Genomic DNA, 18,451 nt, shown 5'->3' with positions numbered 1-18,451 from the left:
AAATCGTGAGTTATATATAAAATGTGTGAAAGGCTCCCCTCCTCATGTTCATAGCCCATTACTTTAGTGCATTGATTCGAATCCAGACTCTTGAGTGACAAGGATTTTTTGTAACTTACTCCACGTGCATGACATTACCACACTCTACATTACAAGCAGCATATCAAATTCAGGAAAGAGTTTCTTGTGGTGGAGGTGAAAGGGGTCAGAAGCTGGGAAGTTTTAAGTGCTCAGGCATATTTCTGTTCCTCTCCTTTGGGTGATGGTGAGCGTGAAATTTAAAAAAGAATAGGATGACTCATCTTTGAAAGCTTTCTTAAATAATCCCTGTTGTTAGTAAATACAACAGGATTCTGTCCAGTTTTTCTTAATTTAGTCACTCATTTTTTTATGCATAATTCTGTTTCTGAAGCATAAACTGCGCTATGCTGTTTAACCCTGTGTACAATAAATAGTGTTTTTTACACAACGGATAAGAGTGTAAATTTATTTCTGTTTGTTTTTTTAATCAGCACTGGACAGCCGTCTTCAGAGTAAAAACTATTTCTAACTACAGTGGTAGCTGTGCAGTACAGAACAGTCTCATTTGGACATAATACTGCTCTTGTTTTCCTCACCTCCTTTGGCGTAGCCATGAGGAGATCAGATAAGGTTGCCATACGTCTGGAATTTCCTGGACATATCCGGAATACTGCAGCCGCAAGCAGCTTCTGGACGGAAATCAGCTAAATGTCCGCAAAAAGAAACCTTCCTGTCCAGATTTTCAATTTTTGAAATATGGCAACCCTAGATCAGAAGCATTTGCTTCCATTTTCAGTTAACCAGTTTGTTATTATGTCCAAACTGGGAACTGTGATTATTTTAAACTGTGATTTATCCAGCCAAGTCACTATCTCTGGCTTGCTTTGACATTCCATAGTTAAAACTAACCACAGTTTGTCTCAGCTTGTGCATCACATCACAAGCTGGTTTGTTGAAAACAGAAGCAAATGTTTCCAATCGCCTCATGGAGAGGACGAGAGGGAAGGGAGAAATGCAGGAGTCTGAGACTTATTCACATAACACTAAACAGTATTCCAACTGTTCCAAAGTATTCCAACAAAAAGAAAATTTTATTTGAACCTGAAAGAAGGAATGCAGAAGATGATGTAGCATTTAATATTCTTACCTAGGAACTAGAAATCGTAACGTTTATGTGGATTGGCAACTGTATGTTTCAGTTCATTCTATGTTCTAATAATGGTGATGTTCTATATACTGTTGTGAATATCAGGCCTAGAGCAGAGTAATTGCAACCACTTCCTGGATGTCAAAAGCTAGGTTGGTTCTAAAACAAGCCGATGGTTCTCAAGCCATCCGAGTTCTCCGTTTGACAGTCTGATAAATATTTTTACATTCATATAAAGAGCATGTACTTGGATTTACGTAATCTGCAGCACCTGTGTACTTGAGTTTTGAATTCCAGGCAAAGCTAGAATAATCTCCGTTGATGTTGCAGGGCCAAATAAGTTTTGCAATTGGTTTCAAGAGGGATATGTTCAAAAAGGATACGATGTATTTCACTTTTTATTCAGCTGAATAAATTGTGCTCCATTGTAGTCCCGAAAGATATTTTATCTCCTCTTTTTAGGCTTTACAGCTGACATACTTAAATATAGGTTAGTAGAATGATTGCTCATAACAGAAGTGGTTTATAAAGGAAAGACAGGACTCCCAAACCTATGTTTATCTCATATTAAGGAAGAGAAATTGGATATTTGGAAGGGACAGGCAATAGCAAACAGGGAGGGGCTGCTTAATCTGTCTTCACACACCCTTCTGGATGTTTTAAACTAATTTTTAACCCAAATGAAACTCTGAAACCAAAAGTGAGCCTAACTGAAGGGGAAAGGCCTGTGGACGTTTTCCAGGGTAGAGAGGGGAGAAAATCAGGTTGTGGTGGAGCACAGCATTCTCCTGTAAGTGCCTTGAATTCCTGTTGCTTTTGTGTATGGGCTTGGGAGCACACTTTTGCTGAGATACCCTCCCAGTTTGTGACCTGTATTATAGCCTCTTTAACTTGCTTCAGTAATCTGAAACTATGTTTGCAAACCCTTTAGCACTGTGGAGCGCCTGTTACTTCTGCTCTCTGCTTCTGGTAATCTGGATTGGATGGGCTGAACAGTCCAGTCTAATAGCCTTTCGGTCCCTTCCAGCTGTATGATTAGCAAAGAGATTGCCTCTCCACCTCAAATTACTCTTTCCTTTGAAAAACACTCTGTGTGGGATTTCTGTTTCAAGTGGTGTGGTTCTGTGGGAGTTAAATAGGCATTTGGAGCAAGAATATTGATAGCCAGAAAATGGACAGGAGCAAAAGTACATTTGAATGTACAAAAATGGTTTAATGTAATTTGGGATAAATCACTTTCTGAAAAATTGACACCAATGGTTAAATGAAGAAAAAAAAAACCCTAAGAGACCTTCATGGTCTAAGAGACTGGTGGTTGTTTATCCAGCACACAAAGACTGCAGGACAAAGTACTGACCACATTCCACAATATATAGTTGTGTTAGCATCTTCCTTTATATTGACATTAGCAACTTTGGGACTCCCTCCCCTTCTGTGGTTACACGAACCTTGCTATTGTTATTTAGATCTGAACTATGCTTTCAGGTTGTGCAAAAGAGGGTGGGACGGTGGGATGTTCAATTTGTAATTTTTCTCTTTTCAGTATATAACTTTTTTTTTTTTTGCATGTATAAAACTCAATAAAATTAAAATAAAACAAAACAACCTTTTCCTTGTAATTGGAAGGTTTATAAAACCAGTTTGTAGAAGGTTCTTGAAATAATATAAAACAAACACAATTGCATTATTCTGGTAAATGGCGTTAGGTTTTATGTGAGAATCTGCTACATGTGGGATCAGCTCATGTGTCCCTAAGTTTCCTTTCTTCACTAGTTTTATTTGAATATAAACCCGTTACATATTACGGACATCTTTTTGAAATTATACCAGATATATAAGGTATCAAAATACATTAATTCTCATGTAGCATGGTATTCTATTTCTATTTTGAATGGATAAATAATTCCACAAATATCCTGCAGCAATATAGCAATATGGCTCCTAAAACTACAATAAAAGCACTGGCCTTTGGCTTGGAATCAGCCTGATCCCCTCCCCCTCTTTCCTTTTCCTTCTGTGGTGAACCCCTATTTGGGGGCTTCCCTGGCTTTTTTCTGGCCCATGTAGGGCCAGTCTGGATAGTTGGCCTTGGTGAAGATTTGACATTTTCTCCCCCCAAACAGTTTTTGATCTGGGCTTCCACTGAAATGAGGCTGCATTTTAAGTTGTATTTTATTCCTGTTTTTAAATTGTATTTTAGTCAGTTGTTTTTATACCTGATGTTATGAGCCTGGTCTTGGCCGGGGAGGGTGGGGTATAAATAAAATTATTATTATTGTTATTATTGCTATTATTCTCAGTACTTTGTGTCTCCCCAAGTAGGCTCCTAAAGGCATTTGGAGAATGCATGAGAAATACTTATGCTGTATAAACCATGGCTATTTGAAACCATGAGATGGCTGTTCTTGTTAATAATTCCATATACAAGCTTAGTTTTAGATTTGTCCCTGATGACTATAGCAATTTAATCATTTTAATTTAGAGCTTCAGAAAGGTGCTTTGCTCTGCCCTGTCTACAAAGGCTGATGAATTTGTTTTCTTATGCATGTTTTGTATGGATTATTCCAAGTTGCGCCTGCAAAAAGAACATTCAGGTGACACTGTGTAATATTTCCCAAGTCAATTACTTCATGGAAATGATATGTTAAACAATTGCAAAGCAAGAGATAGTTTTCGCCATTGTTTTTAGAAAGATATGTATTGTTCCAGATCAAATATACATTATTCAAGGAATGACCATGCATTTCCAGCTGTGGTTCAGCTAAATAACTGATTATTGTAACCTTTAAAGAAATTTCATTGTCATTACTATTGGTTTAAGCACTTCTCTATTCATAGTAATCTTTGTTTGGAGGACATCTAGAAAACATTTTATCTTTTATTAATCTGAAAAGCAATAGCCATTGAGATGACATTTGCTAACGCTACATAATTTTTCTAGTAGAGCAGATTTCAGCTCTCCCCCCACACCCAGTCATTGTTACTTGGGGAATAGAAGCAACTAACTGCAATAATATACTCGTTTTGCAGTAGTTGACTTCAAGATCAAGATAAAATTATCCCATAATGCAGATTCATGTCAGATATAATACTAAAGAAATATGTAATAAAATGATATTTATTCTATGTATAGGAAACAGATATCTAATTTAAATAGAACAATTATGTGGCTAGTACATACTTAGGACAAACCGTTATTATCAATGTGACTGTTAAAAGATCTGTCATACCCATTATTTTAGTCTCATATGTCATATTCTGTTGTATTCTAAATATTCATTTTGGAAGGTGAATATATGTTTTAGTTCTGCCATGAACCTGGAATTGTAAACGCACAACTACCTTCACATAGAATTTTGAGTTTTGTTTTTCAAATGACAGTACCAAATTCACTAATAACCTTGGACTTGGCAATGCATTTGGCGTTTAAAGTAGGTACCATGGAATTCAAGATTACTTTTTAAAAAATCTATCATCAGATTCTTTCTGGATCTGAATAGGGATGCACAGCATACCAGATCACACACACAGATCTTCCCAGAGGCCTCCGGGTCCTGGAAAAACTTCCATAATATGGCATGTTTTAGAAGCCATAGCCTGATTTCGAGGGAGGTCCTCGAGCCAATCTAGAAGTAATCTGAAAAAGGAATGGGAATGGTTTAGTATAGACCTCAGCAGGAATAGAAGCTTTCAGGCCCTGACAGAGCCACATGACTGGCATTTAGGTATGTCTAGCATGCCAGACGTGTCTGACATGCTCTGGTCCATGTGATCATGAAGAGTCGGACACGACTAAACAACAAAGCATACCAGGTAGATCCCATAAGAATCCCAATATGGCAGGAACCTTCAGGAGCTCCTCAGTATTCTGGTGTGAAGAAATATTTCACGGAATTCTCTTGGATGGATGGTTCATCATTAATTGTTGCATTAATATTTTCTCTTTGTGGCCCCACAACCACCCACAGTTCCCACAGCATGACAGATGTAACTACTCCCTCTCACTGCTATTATTCATGAATCCTCATGATATTCATATGTAAGATCAAAGCAAGTAGACCTTCTAATGAGTCTTGCTGGTATTCTTCTTTAGAGCGGCAGTGTTGATATTAAAGGTAGATTAAATTATTTGGCCCAAACTTTTCATCTGCTTTGGAGGCGAGATGAAAATTCCCCCCACAGATTGTAATATGTGGACTTATCAACTACTTTTTACCTGGAGCACCTTACCTTTCTTGAAGACAAGGCCGCATAGGGTTATGCCCTTTGCCCATTTTTGTCCAAAGAACCAGGGCAGGTGAGCAAGAATGCCCAGGAGAGCACTGTGTTGGGACTGCATCCTTCCCATCGGACCATTGTCTGGCAAATGGTTATCTAGTCCAGATGGCCATTCAAGGAAGGGCAGTCCACCACCTCTCATGGGTGCCTGTTCTACTGTCAAACAGCTCTTACCATCAGAAAGTTCTTCCTGATGTTTAGTTAGAATCTCCTTTCTTGTAACTTGAATCCATTGGTTTGGGTCCGACAACATTATTTAATTCCTTTGCGGATGTGTTCCAAATAACTTCTGAAACTAATAACATATGATACATTGAAGTGCCATGTGCTTTCAATGGGGTCTAGCTCTTGAGGTTACTGAATGGGGCTGATATTTTGGTGGGCTAATGATGCAGATTTCAGCTAAGCAACCGCTGTAGCAGCATACTGCTTTACAAGGTAATAAAATGATTCATCCTAATGAGGGAATTAACTCCCCAGTGAGAAGAATTAGAGGAACAGTTATTTTTGTTACCACTTGGTAGTTTTTGAAAAGCTTGTTTTAAATATAATTTATAAGAAAATTATATTCATGTTCACAAAGAGTTATGAATGTGTGGGACTAGATTCTGTTCCAAACTGAACTTATGTTTGTGTCTTTGAGTTGCTACTGAAATGGAAAGTTGTGGTAGTGAAGTGGAAGAACTTGTACAGCTGTTTAATTTGTACATGTTTCCCAATACAGTAGTACCTCGGGTTAAGTACTTAATTCATTCCGGAGGTCCGTTCTTAACCTGAAACTGTTCTTAACCTGAAGCACCACTTTAGCTAATAGGGCCTCCTGCTGCTGCCGCGCCACTGGAGCACGATTTCTGTTCTCATCCTGAAGCAAAGTTCTTAACCCAAGGTAATATTTCTGGGTTAGCGGAGCCTGTAACCTGAAGCGTATGTAACCTGAAGCGTATGTAACCCAAGGTGCCAATGTATGATTTTGGCATGCGTTTTGGATCTTTGGTTATTGCTGCTTTTTTCTGTTCTGTTCTTTTCTGTCCTTCTCTTCTCTTCTTTTTTTATTAAAAATGTGTCTGAGAATAAGAAATAAGGCAGGTTCTAAATTTAAAGCAAATGTTTTAAAATGCATGAATGACTAGCATCTGGTGTTTTTGCCAATTTGGGTGAAGATAGCTAAGGCCCAGGTTCAAGGTGAATCAGAATGTAGCATTGTTGGGATCTAATTTTGACAGCAACGATAACCCTGACACAGGCACAAGTTAAGAAAAACGTGATTTTGACCCCCCCCCCAAAAAAGTGGAGCAACTGGTTGCTAAACACTTTTAATTCTGAGAACCATAGCCTTTCTGACTTAGCAATAATTGTTATGGCGATGCCAACAGATCAATCCAACACTGTTAGAGAAAAGGCAGAACTTATGGATGTACATGCTGGACCCATTAACACTGCATGGTCTCAAGCTGGAGGATAGCACCAGCATCTCTTAGCTATGGCGAATGAAGGCCACCTGAGCATTTCATCCTCAGAAGCACTGTATCTTCCACCTTGGAAAAAGCATTGTTTTTGCCACAGCAACGAATGGAGGCAGAAGCAGAAATGTTTTACTACAGTCGTACCTTGGAAGTTGAACGGAATCTGTTCCGGAAGTCCGTTCGACATCCAAAACGTTTGGAAATCAAAGCATGGCTTCTGATTGGCTGCAGGAAGCTCCTTCAGCCAATTGGAAGCTACGGAAGCCCCGTCGGACATTCGGCTTCCAAAAATAGTTCGCAAACCGGAACACTCACTTGTGGGTTTATGGCGTTTGGGAGCCAAAACGTTCGAGAATTAAGCTGTTCGGAAAACAAGGTACAACTGTGTAAGAATTTTAAAATTATGTTTTGTTAGTCATTATTTTTATACTTGCACACAGAGAGATTCCTTGAAATCAAGTGATTTAAATTCATTGAATTCTAGGCTTAGGCAAACTCAGCCCTCCAGATCTTTTGGGACTACAACTCCCATCATCCCTAGCTAACAGGACCAGTGGTCAGGGATGATGGGAGTTGTAGTCCTAAAACATCTGAAGGGCCAAGTTTGCCTATGCCTGGTTTAAAATGAATCAACAAAGAGAATCAGTTAGAACTGACCCATAATTTTTATATGGACCCATAATTTATATAAATTTTATGAAGAATGGATTTAAGATTACTGTTGTTTATCCAAATGAAATAAAACATTTTTTTCCTCTGAATTAATTGATTCTAACTAATCTGAAGTCCTTTTCATGTTCAAGGTATGATAAGAAATCACTAAGTGTACTCTTGTGCATGACTGCCTGTTTGATTCTCTCTTTGGATTAGTTGAATGCACCTCATAGACATGTTTTAGTTGTCATTTCTGCTTTCATTTGTCTCAAATGGAAACAGTGGCTTTTGTTTCCTATGGGTCATTGCCACATGGATGTGCAGAATTGCCTGCCACACTTCATTCATCATCCGTATCACATAGATAAGCAATACATACATATTTTGCTCTGATTATTTACACACAATTCAGTGAATACACATTTTTAAACAGTGTATTTATTTAAAATTATCCTGATGACCATTTTGTATGTTAATTTTTTATGTTAACCAGTTCATGGAGACTTGAAAATCAAGCATTCCTGCGGTGTTGCATTTTAAAAACTGAAATTAACCATAATGAAATTTCCAATAAGTCCAGATCTCTCCATTTCATGCTTTCAGATGATAGTGCTGTTCATGTTTAACAGTGATACACAGGTATATATCTATGCATTTTACCAAATGATCTTATTATAAATCTCGATCTTCCTTCACCCTGAATTAGATACCCCAAAGACTTAGAAAAATAAGTACATTGGGCTATATGTACAAGCAGAAGGAACTCATCCATACCAGCCCACCTGTTTCTTAAAATCTTTGGAGGAGAGGGCATTATGTGGCAAAGCGTGTTCTTACTAAAGGAGAGCACGTGTTGCAGATGGGGCCAGGCAAAGCACCCCATAGTTGCCAAGCCGGATAGATTGAAGGGGCCGGGCTTGGATTGGTGGTTGGTGTTGCTGGGGTGATTTGATGTTGCCAATTTGGGGGTGGGAACAGAGGTTATTTAAACAAGGTTCACAGCAAGCTGCTTTCTCTTTCGCTGTGGGCACCGGAGCACCCGCCCTCCCTCCCTTTTGGGCTTGTGCTTTGATCTTGCTATGCCTGTCATGGGGTCGTCCGCCTTGGTGCAGGGGCCTGATAGGAATTTTCCCATTTGGCTGATTAGTGTGTGCCATTTGGTTTTTGCCTACTGCGTAGCAAATCGTCACAACTTGTAAGGTTGGGGGTTAGGCATTGGTTTAAATTGGTTGATGGAGGGGTATGGATTGGCTGGGCCTGCCCCTCCAATGCTGCTGCTGCACGGGAATTCCGTTAAAGGAATTCAGGGCTTACCATCCTTTTGTCCAAACCCCTGGAATCGGGTTTGGGCCATGTAAGCCCCTGGGAGCATGCGGGGAGAAGCTGAGGGTCTGTGCCACAGCTCCAGTTATCCCTGATCTTGTTCCTCCACACTGGCTTTCGCTGGAATCTGGGAGCCAGTGCTGTCCCCCAAGGCGGGGGGGGGGGGGGACGACGGACAGATAGTCATAACCAATGCCTAAGCAACCACTCACAATTTGTATGTTTAATAAAGTTGTGGTCAAAATTATGCCAAAAACCTTAAACAAAAATTTATGAGTGATGTATGAGTTATTGGGGTAGGGGTGTTTTGGGGGACCTCAGCACGCAACATGAGATAAAGCCTTCTCTGTGGCAGTGCCCTGTTTGTAGAACACTCTCCCTTTACATATTGCTATCATTTTGGCAACTAGTTACATGTATTTTTAATGCATTCTAAAAAAAAAAAGATTCCGTTGCTAACTGTAGCCTGCTGTGATCTTTCTAGCTGCTTTTATTTCTTAGGTGGTGCTTTCATTGTTGTTTATTTTATAGTTTTGGTTGTTTGGTTCTATTATATGTTTTGTATCCCACTTAGATGAAGGGCAGATTTTAAATATTTTAAATAAATAATCCAATTTTCAATTCAGAATGGATTGTTTAGCTGTGCAAGTGGTGCTGTGGAAACTTCAAAGATACTTCCAGCTGTGTGTAGAGTTTTCCTCATGCACAGGTTGCTATGTAGGATTGCAGCCCTAGTTAATAAAAGTATTATAGCCTAAGGACAAACCTTCTAAGAAAAAAAAAACACAAACTGTAAAGTATCAACTGACATTTAATTATTTAAGTAACCCAAAATGTACAGTATGTCAGTTCTTATCAAAATTTAAGTAGTTTCCTCAGCCAGCTTTTTTTTCTGCATTTGCAAAAATGTTGTTCAAGAAGCAAGGAAATCTTATATGAATATTGCCAATCAATGTTGGCATGTATTTGTTATTCCCTTCCTGTCTTCATTTTTATCTCTCACTTTCCTGTTCATGATTGCTATATTATTGAACACAATGTGTACACCTCAAAAAATTGTCATCTGCAGGTGGTTTCAATGAGTTGAAGTGACCACATAGGACACTTGAAGGGCCATAGCCTAGTTTCAAGCTGGTAAATAAATTGTCTGGGATGGACTAGATGACCCTAAGAGTCCCTTCCAACTCTACAATTCTGTGATTCTATAAATAAAAATGCAGTCCATCCATTGTGGCTAGCATACAACCTCCACTTACCTTAGAAGAACTTGAATGGGAAAATCACATGGGGCTGTATTCAACAGGCAGATCATTCTGTGAGTGAAAGGATTTCCCCCTGCATGTTCAGGGGGAAGAGAGAGAAGAAATCTCACTGAGCTAGCACTGATTTTTTCACTAGTGCAGCATTAGCTGAATATCACCCTCAGTAACTTACGCAATAAAGTATAAGCCTGTACACAAGCAGGATCATGTATGGTATTTCTCATCCTGCTTTATGAATAATTGTCCTCCTTTGGTGTTTCTGCTACTTGGTTTTCAAGTTCCTCAGTCAGGTTAAGGACAGCATTCTGGGATGGCATGAAAAAGAGATTCAGACCACTTCCTTCTTATCCCCTCTGAGTCAATGAGTCCTGCCTCCGTGGAGGGAGATGGTCTCAGCTCAAGTTCTTGCAGCTGCAACAACAGTGATACTAAAAGACCCACAATAGAATTGAATGTAGAGCAAGTTCTAACCACATTGGGCACCGAGCCTGAAGGGTGCCACAGGGTATCGCAGCTATGGCATAGTAAATTGAGCAGAATGGGAGGCAAGAGGTGGGGGGGGGGGAGGCGCTGAATTCTGGCCTCGCACAGGGCACCACTGAAATTTGCAAGACAAAAGTCTGCCACATTAGGAGGAATTTAGGAGGAGAAAGTCTTGACTGATAAAGCAACCAAGAGAGATTTTTGTTGAGTAACAATAATGTTTTGCAAGTGTGGCAGTGAACCAGCTGGGCGTAATCATTATTTTCAGGCTCTTCTGGCTAACAGGTGATGGATAGAACAAATCAGGTTTCCAAAGAATAAGACCCTTTCCCTATAATTAACAGAGCAAGCAGAGAGGGTAGCCCTCTGAGTGTGCTGACATCCGAATTGCTAAAGCTTGTACATGGTGCACCCCTTTCATGTGACCCTAGAAGGCCTAGATAGCAACCTAATCTCTCCGAAATGGTCCAATATATTTTCCTTTAGAAGACACACTAGAGGACAATGCTCAGTATCACTAAAGGATCTCTTATACCATTGCAGCAGACTACAAATTAATTAACTTGCACCCTGTCTGGTGTGCATGTGTGTAATCTTTCAGTCATGATTTGGCAGAGCTATGTGACATTTTGGTTAATTCAGGGACATTGTTCCATGGATAGCTTGGAAGAGATTTTTCTTTGGAAATTTCAGTCTGCCATTTTTAAAGAGGAAAGAATTATTAGATAGCACTCAAAAAACTAAAGCAACTATTTATTTTTATTTTGCTTTGGTCTCTATATAAATTTGATAGTGATTTTATTATGTCAACTCTTTAAATTCTGACAGTGAGACTTTGCCCTTAAAAAACAGGGCAGAAGTGAATGAATGAATGACTAGTCTGTTCCAGCTGGCACATGGAGGCAGGTTGAGCTCTCCTAGAATATCAATTGTTAGATTAGTCTATCTGAACCTATTAGTTTTCCAAGACTAGATAAAAAATTGTTGTGGGTTATGTAGTAGACAATGCCATCAAGGAACTGAACACAATCCAATTGGAAAAAGAGTTAGTTCTCTCTTCAAAGGAGTGTTTGTTTCTCTGGGCAGATCAAAACTTTTCTATCATGATGAAACTTGTGTATAATGTCACAAGCATCATGTCTTACTGGCAAAAGAAAAGGTTTCTGGCCCTGGGGGAGTGGACTTCCAGTGCTAGAATCTTCACACATCAGGTTTGATGTTGGATCTCTTTAATGTTAAGAAAATCATCAGATGTACTCGAGTCTCTGTCTCAGAGTCCTTTCTACTTGATAAGAGGTTGTGGATACCTAATGGCAACATGACTGAAAAGGTTTCTGTATCACCTTCCTGCAGATACTTCAGCAAATCGGCATGCCTAGGAGTCTATGGTTTCCAGAAGTCCAGTCTATCTTGACCCTCCTCCTCCAAAATTTCCGGTCAGCTGCTATATCGATGTTAAGTATTCCAAAGCTTTATAGCTGCTTGGAAGCTGAAAAGCACCAATTAACTCCCTGTGTATAGTATGATCAGGTCCTCTTTACCCACCTATATGGTGTCCATAAATCACATATGTGACGGTATCCCCTATGGATCCAGAAGTACTCCTTATTTTAGCTTTCTACAAAGAAGGGCTGGATCAGGATCTTAAAGTAAAAGCAGAAGCTACATTTATCTCCATCATCTGCTACATGAATAGGCAACATTTCAAGACAACCATTCATTAAGTTATGGTGTCCCCTTACTAGTCACTGGTTCCCCATGTGGAATTAAAATCTATTCTCCCAGTTTTTATGCTTATATGAGCCTGTTGTGAAATTCATACTTCTAGTAGTGTCAAAGGTGTAAAGATCCACCTTGGCTGGGTGACTTATTGCAGTCATCACTGATGCATGCAAAACATCCAGAGAGTAGGTGCTAGAGGGAATCAGCTCATTCTGTTAGGAGAACAGGTAGCTCAGCCATTTTTCCTGTATTCCTGTCTCCTGCCTTCTCAGCTGTTTTGGGATATCTTCCTGATCTTGACTAGAGCTAAGATTTAACAGGTAAGGTAACAAAAGTTTTGCTTTCTAACGCTATGTCATATCTTTCCATGTTCAGACTGTGCGCAAAAATAAGGGGAGTGGAGAATAGAATGGAAAACAATGTTATAACATTATTTTAATTTTCACTTTACCATTCTGATTGATGGATAATGTATAGTAATGTTGTTCAGACTAGTGGAGTAGTGTATAGACCAGATGATATAATACATTATATTGTATTCACCCAAAATCTATATATTTGTCAGCTGGCTGTCATATAATAGGGACATTTTTCTAAATTAAGCAGTTAAAAATGCTTGCTGTTGACAATGAGCATAATTTCCTCTGTCTTAGTGATTGCTCTAAAATCTCTCTGATGACAAGTATGATGCAAAGACAAAAGATTATGCCATTGAAAAATGCATGTACGTTAAGGGTTACACAGCTGTTTGAAATTAGTTTACATTTTGAAGAACAGAGGAAAACAACTTAGGGAATAAGCTATTTACGAGTACTGCACTAGGTAGCAATATTTTCATGATGGAAATTCATGCAACTAAGAACTTGGGTAAGGACTATATATTTTGTTGTTTTTTTATTACATTTATCCCATCCTTTCAAAGCTTCCCAGTGTGGCAAACATATCCGTTTCAGAAAAACACAGTTAAAATAAAGCAGTGGCATGTTAAAATACATCTAAAAATAGTTAAACACACACATACTATCATAGTATTGTTTCAGACTTTGGGGAGGTGGGGTAATATTTCATCCTTTGTCTTCAAGGCCATAATTTCTAATACAACATGGAATGGGCCAAAGGATCTAAGAATTGGTGTAAATAAATTCCACTATCCCATCCCAACTCTCTGCTCAGTGTAGTATTGGACCTTGCCTCCTCCACCTTCTGGTTCCCTGCCAGCTCCATCTTTGCTGTCAATCTGAGAAAGAAGAGAGTTGTCCCGCCCCTCTTTGCTTCTCTCCCTCAGCTCATTATATGGCAGCATTATGCTAGTATTACACCTGCTCCTGATTCTTCTTTTCAACCTACGTACAATTTTATATACTCTAGTCAAGACCTCATTAAAGGACTCCCTTAATCCACTTGGAATAGATCATTTTATCTAAGGTGTCATTTTATCCTTTTCCTTTGCTTGTTGCATTAATGGCAGCAGGTAGCGTAAATGATAACCCTTTACTATATATTAAAGTGGTGTGCATGTGTGTTCGCACATACAAAGTGAATTTTGGATACATATGCCAAGAGATGCTGAGGGACAAAATATTGTTGGGGAGAGAGAGATAAGAAGCTACCTTAGCAATTATCTTAATTTAGGACTCTGTGTCCTTTAATCCAGTACTAACATGGAATAATTCCCTCTTCAGGTCATCTCCAGGCTGTAAATTTTGTCTCCGTACAATGGTTCCCCATGGATATATTAATGAGAATGTCCTGGATGAACCAGGGTATTCCATCACTATTTGGGGACAACTGCTCCACAGTGGATGAAAATGTGCTTCTGTAATTGTAGAATTCAATGAAGAGAAGCTTTTTTTGATGCCATGGACCTTACTGAAAGGCTCTTTTGAGGGGCGGGGAAGTACTCTAGTACTCCTCATAATTTCCATTACCTTCTCTGCATGCTTTGTAGCTCCCCTTTGACAGGGGACGTGGGGCACGCCCAACTGTCAGTGTTTTATAGGAAAGATTCAAGTGCATACCAGGAAATGTACATTTGCACTATTAAAGGGATTAAAGGGCTCTATTGGCCTAGTAGTGCAACAAATCTACTTGTATCAGACTTTTTGTGGTTTGGAAAGTGACAAGGAAATGCACCCCACAAGCAAATCAGGATGAATGGAACACAAATTCTCATAGCTGTGTAATTGCCCTGCAAATTAAAAACAGAAAAAGAAAAAAACCCTCTGTAAAGACAGGATGCAATCTAACTTATTTGTAAGCTTTGTTCAAGTAAATCAGGACGAATACTAAATAAATGTGTCATCTTAAGGGGTCCCACAGGTAAACAATGCTCACCATGTGGTTGCCTCATTGAATTATAAAGCAACATTTCAATATTTTCAGTATCATTCTACTGCGGCTGCTACTACTGCTGAGAGCTTCTTTAGAACATTGTGACCTCAGTTGAAAAAAGGAGGGGTTTTTTGTGGAACACTGAACAATCAGATCAGGCTGAAGAGAGCTAAGAGTCCTTAGCCCATTTGGTGTATATCCAAAGCAAATTCATAATGTCTTCACTTAGCTAAATGAACAGGAAGGAAATTTCTGAAATGTACTCGGACCCAAATTTGAATTGCTCCTGCCATGATAATGGATGGGAGATGGGAAGCTTGCCATCCCAGCCCCTTTCCTGTTCCTCTTTGCTGTAGAAGCATCCTGTTCATTGAAAGATTTCTGTATGGCCAGGTCAGCTCAGTAACTTTCATATGACACACGAGAGACTGAAAGCTGGATTGCTGTGAAACACTGTATTAGGAGTGCACAACTCAAACCCTCTGAGTGCTATTCCTAACTCAAAAGGCCCTCATCACTGTATCACCTATGGACAGTATTTTTTGTTATCATTAACAGAGAAAATAGAATTAAAATTGCAACTCCTTCCTTATTATGTTGTTGGGGGTCTGCTTCCTTCTGCCCCAAAGTGTAGGGATGAATGAACTAGCCTAAGTCACCTCAGTTTTGCTAGCACACAATCAAAGACTTCATCTAGTTTTGGGCAGGCTTTGTCAATTTCACACAAACATTGCATGCACTCTATCTGCAAAATATGCATTTTTCAGTGCTTTTGAATGCACACCCCCCCCCCCGGAAAATATGTGCTTTGTACACATTTTTAACATAGAATGCATATTTTTGTGTACTCGTTTTGGGATTGCAGCTGCCCTGCAAAATAGTTGTGTTCCAACTGCAATCTAGTTTGAGAATGTCATATAGGGTTGGCCTACTGCAGAAAGCCAATGGAATAAGTTCCTTTTCCAGCCTTACCACAGTGGACATCCCTGTAGGTCTCTTAGAATCTCTTACTGCTTCTGCTTTTCTCTCTTTGTTCCATGCGTCTCCGTCTTCTCTCTCCACAAGTCATCTTTGTGATCCCACTGTAAGGATGTAGTAATAAGCAGAGATAGTGGGCTTCCTCCCAGTTATTTCCTCATATAATATTTTTTTTTTTTGGAAAAAAATAATTTAAATAAGTTGCAAGCCTCCAAACGCAACTGATTTTATGTGGTTTTTATTGTATACTTGTAGGTAGGCAGATAGGTGAATGTTTGTGTGTTTATTTGTTGTATGCCACTGATTTTTTTCTAATGAAATGGTGGTATATAAGTATTTTTCAAGTAAAATAAATAAATCGCACTGTATTTTAATTTCATTATAATTATTTTGAATACTGTCATTTAGTTTAATACTGATCGTTTATACTGACAAAAAGGAGGAAAACAAGGAACCTGTCATCAGTCATTCATTTAATCAAGTAGCAAAAGTAGACAAATAAACACACTGAGTTAATTATTCTTATGAATATTGTGATTGACAATGCTAGTCTATTCTCTTTTTAACCCTTTAACAGACAATGTAGTTCTCATTAAGAAATGTTTATCCTTACATTGTGCAACTATATTATACTTCTGGTAACAGTTTATTTTCCTTGGCTTATTTGACAGTGTAACAAAACAACGTCTTCTTTTCTCTGTGATTCCTTTTCTTCATTGGTAATTATGTTGTGTACTTCCAGTACTATTAGAGCAACCAGAATTGGCGGGGTTGCATTTGCAGAGGGTAGATTCCCCAAAGCCTCTACCAGAACATATTATGCACCGGTTTATGGGAGTCACAATAGATGTATGCTGTTTGTTATAAAGACATACAGTACTCCATCTTTTAATAATTAAAAAAATAGCCAAGGCATGTTGAAGTTGTGTTTGAATCAATCAATCAATCAATCAATCAATCAATCATGAAGCTCACTACCTCGGAATATGTCCTTCATTGACATTGACATTGGATTTACCAGTAGTACCTTGAATATTATCACTTAAATAAGTGTTCACTTGCCATTATGACAGATTTCTTTTTCACCAACACCAGACCTTTCTACTTCTGCTTCATGATCAGACATCCTTCTCTGAGGGCAGACTTTTCTGCTTGGAGAATGGGAGCTCTGCATAATCCTGTGGACTCATGGGAACCCTTCCCAGAAACCATAGCATTACACCCCAAATTTCTTTCAGATCACAAAATGCATTAGAGACTTGCAATGTTTTTTATAATGTCTATTTCTTTACAAACAGCTAAGTAGAGCTTGGTGGAAACAAGCAGACTTCTATAACTAGGCAGCAAAGCTGCTATTTTAACATAAATCTGAAAAGAGTTCCACAATACACTTCATAATGCTCTCTCTCCCCCATCTTTCACTTCTAATTTCAATTATCAACTATTTCTAAATGGTTTCCTAGCAGGTGCCGCCACCCAATTTTGGGCGATTTCCCCCTCAGCCGCTTGTGCCATGTCCCATACTATTCAGAAATTTGCAGGGGATCTGCTTCTGGCATTTCCCTTCCATGAGTGTTTCTTAACATCCAAGTTATAATATTTATGTTATTTTACTTAAATCAATACATATACTGTCCTGAATTTCGTACAGTAAACCACCCTGCAATCCTTGGATGAAGGGCAATATATAAATTTAATACATTTTTTAAATGGTCAGATAACAATTTTAAAAATAACCTGGTTAGTAGGGTAGAATTTGCTTTGGTGCATGATTGCCTACAGAGGACCAAACCTGGATCTTAGTCTCACAGCTGAACCTGGGCATTACAGTATTACCTTGGCAGATACCAGTGGTCAGATAAAATGTGTTTGGTTTACTGGTTCCCACTGTCAAAATTAGACTGTAGACTCCTCAGGGGATTTTGTTTATGTTACTCAGTAATGATGGTGGTATATACATAATAATAACAGTTCACCAAAAGTATTAAAGTCATTAGCAAATTACCCATGGATTATAATAGCTGTGAACTACCGGTATGCTACAAGTCTTCAAACTAGCAGTCCAGAGTGGGGTGGCATCAACATAGTTATTTGTACCCCAAATATACTATATTATTTAAGGGAATGGGTTTTTTGTACTATTTAGTACCTGTTTCATAAAGCCCCTTGAAACCAGATACATTTTACTGCATTTTAAATGTTCGCTTTACTATTTTAGAAAGCAGCTTATGTACTCCAAGCATCACCTAAGTGGAAGTAACAAATTTTTGCCTGAATAATGATAAATGTGGAATGTTACTTTTTTTGTCTTATAAATGGATGGCAATTTACACAGCTGTGGATGTGGGATGTTTCAATCCCAGACCATGTTGTAAGAAAAATTGAATGACAGTGAGCAAAACAGCAGTAATTATAAAACTAATTACTAAATGCTGATGATGCCCATAGGCTTTGCATAACTAAAATTAGAAAAGGAAATTGCTTTCGGCTTCAGAGAAGGCAACATGCTAGTTATTTCACTTTTTTCAGTCAAAATGAAGCATCATGTATAAACCTCAATCAGGAAAAACATTATTTTATGCACACATTATTCTTTTACTGAAATGTCAGAAAGAATTTAATATTTCCTCATTTTTCTAAACATACATGTGCTTTAGATAGGAAAAGTGATGAGATTCCAGTCTGAACCTCTTTTGTTGTTATTGTAATAATAGAGTATTTTCACCACAATTGTATTAGTCCAGCAAATAAAATGATTTTGGTGTAAATTGATGTGCAGTTGTAGTCCA

At 38.6% G+C, this 18,451-nt stretch overlaps 1 protein-coding gene across 11 annotated transcripts in view; it reads left to right on the top strand.

Annotated features, from left to right (window-relative positions):
* Nucleotides 1-18,451, top strand: part of NPAS3 (neuronal PAS domain protein 3) — a 617,308-nt gene that overhangs the window by 188,840 nt on the left and 410,017 nt on the right. The gene's annotated exons all lie outside the window — the stretch shown is intronic.

Source organism: Podarcis gaigeae (genome assembly GCF_964106915.1).
Source record: "Podarcis gaigeae genome assembly, chromosome: 1".
Classification (NCBI taxonomy): Eukaryota; Metazoa; Chordata; class Lepidosauria; order Squamata; family Lacertidae; genus Podarcis; species Podarcis gaigeae.
Note: the sequence above shows the minus strand (reverse complement) of the source record. Positions and strands in the feature narration are given on the sequence as shown.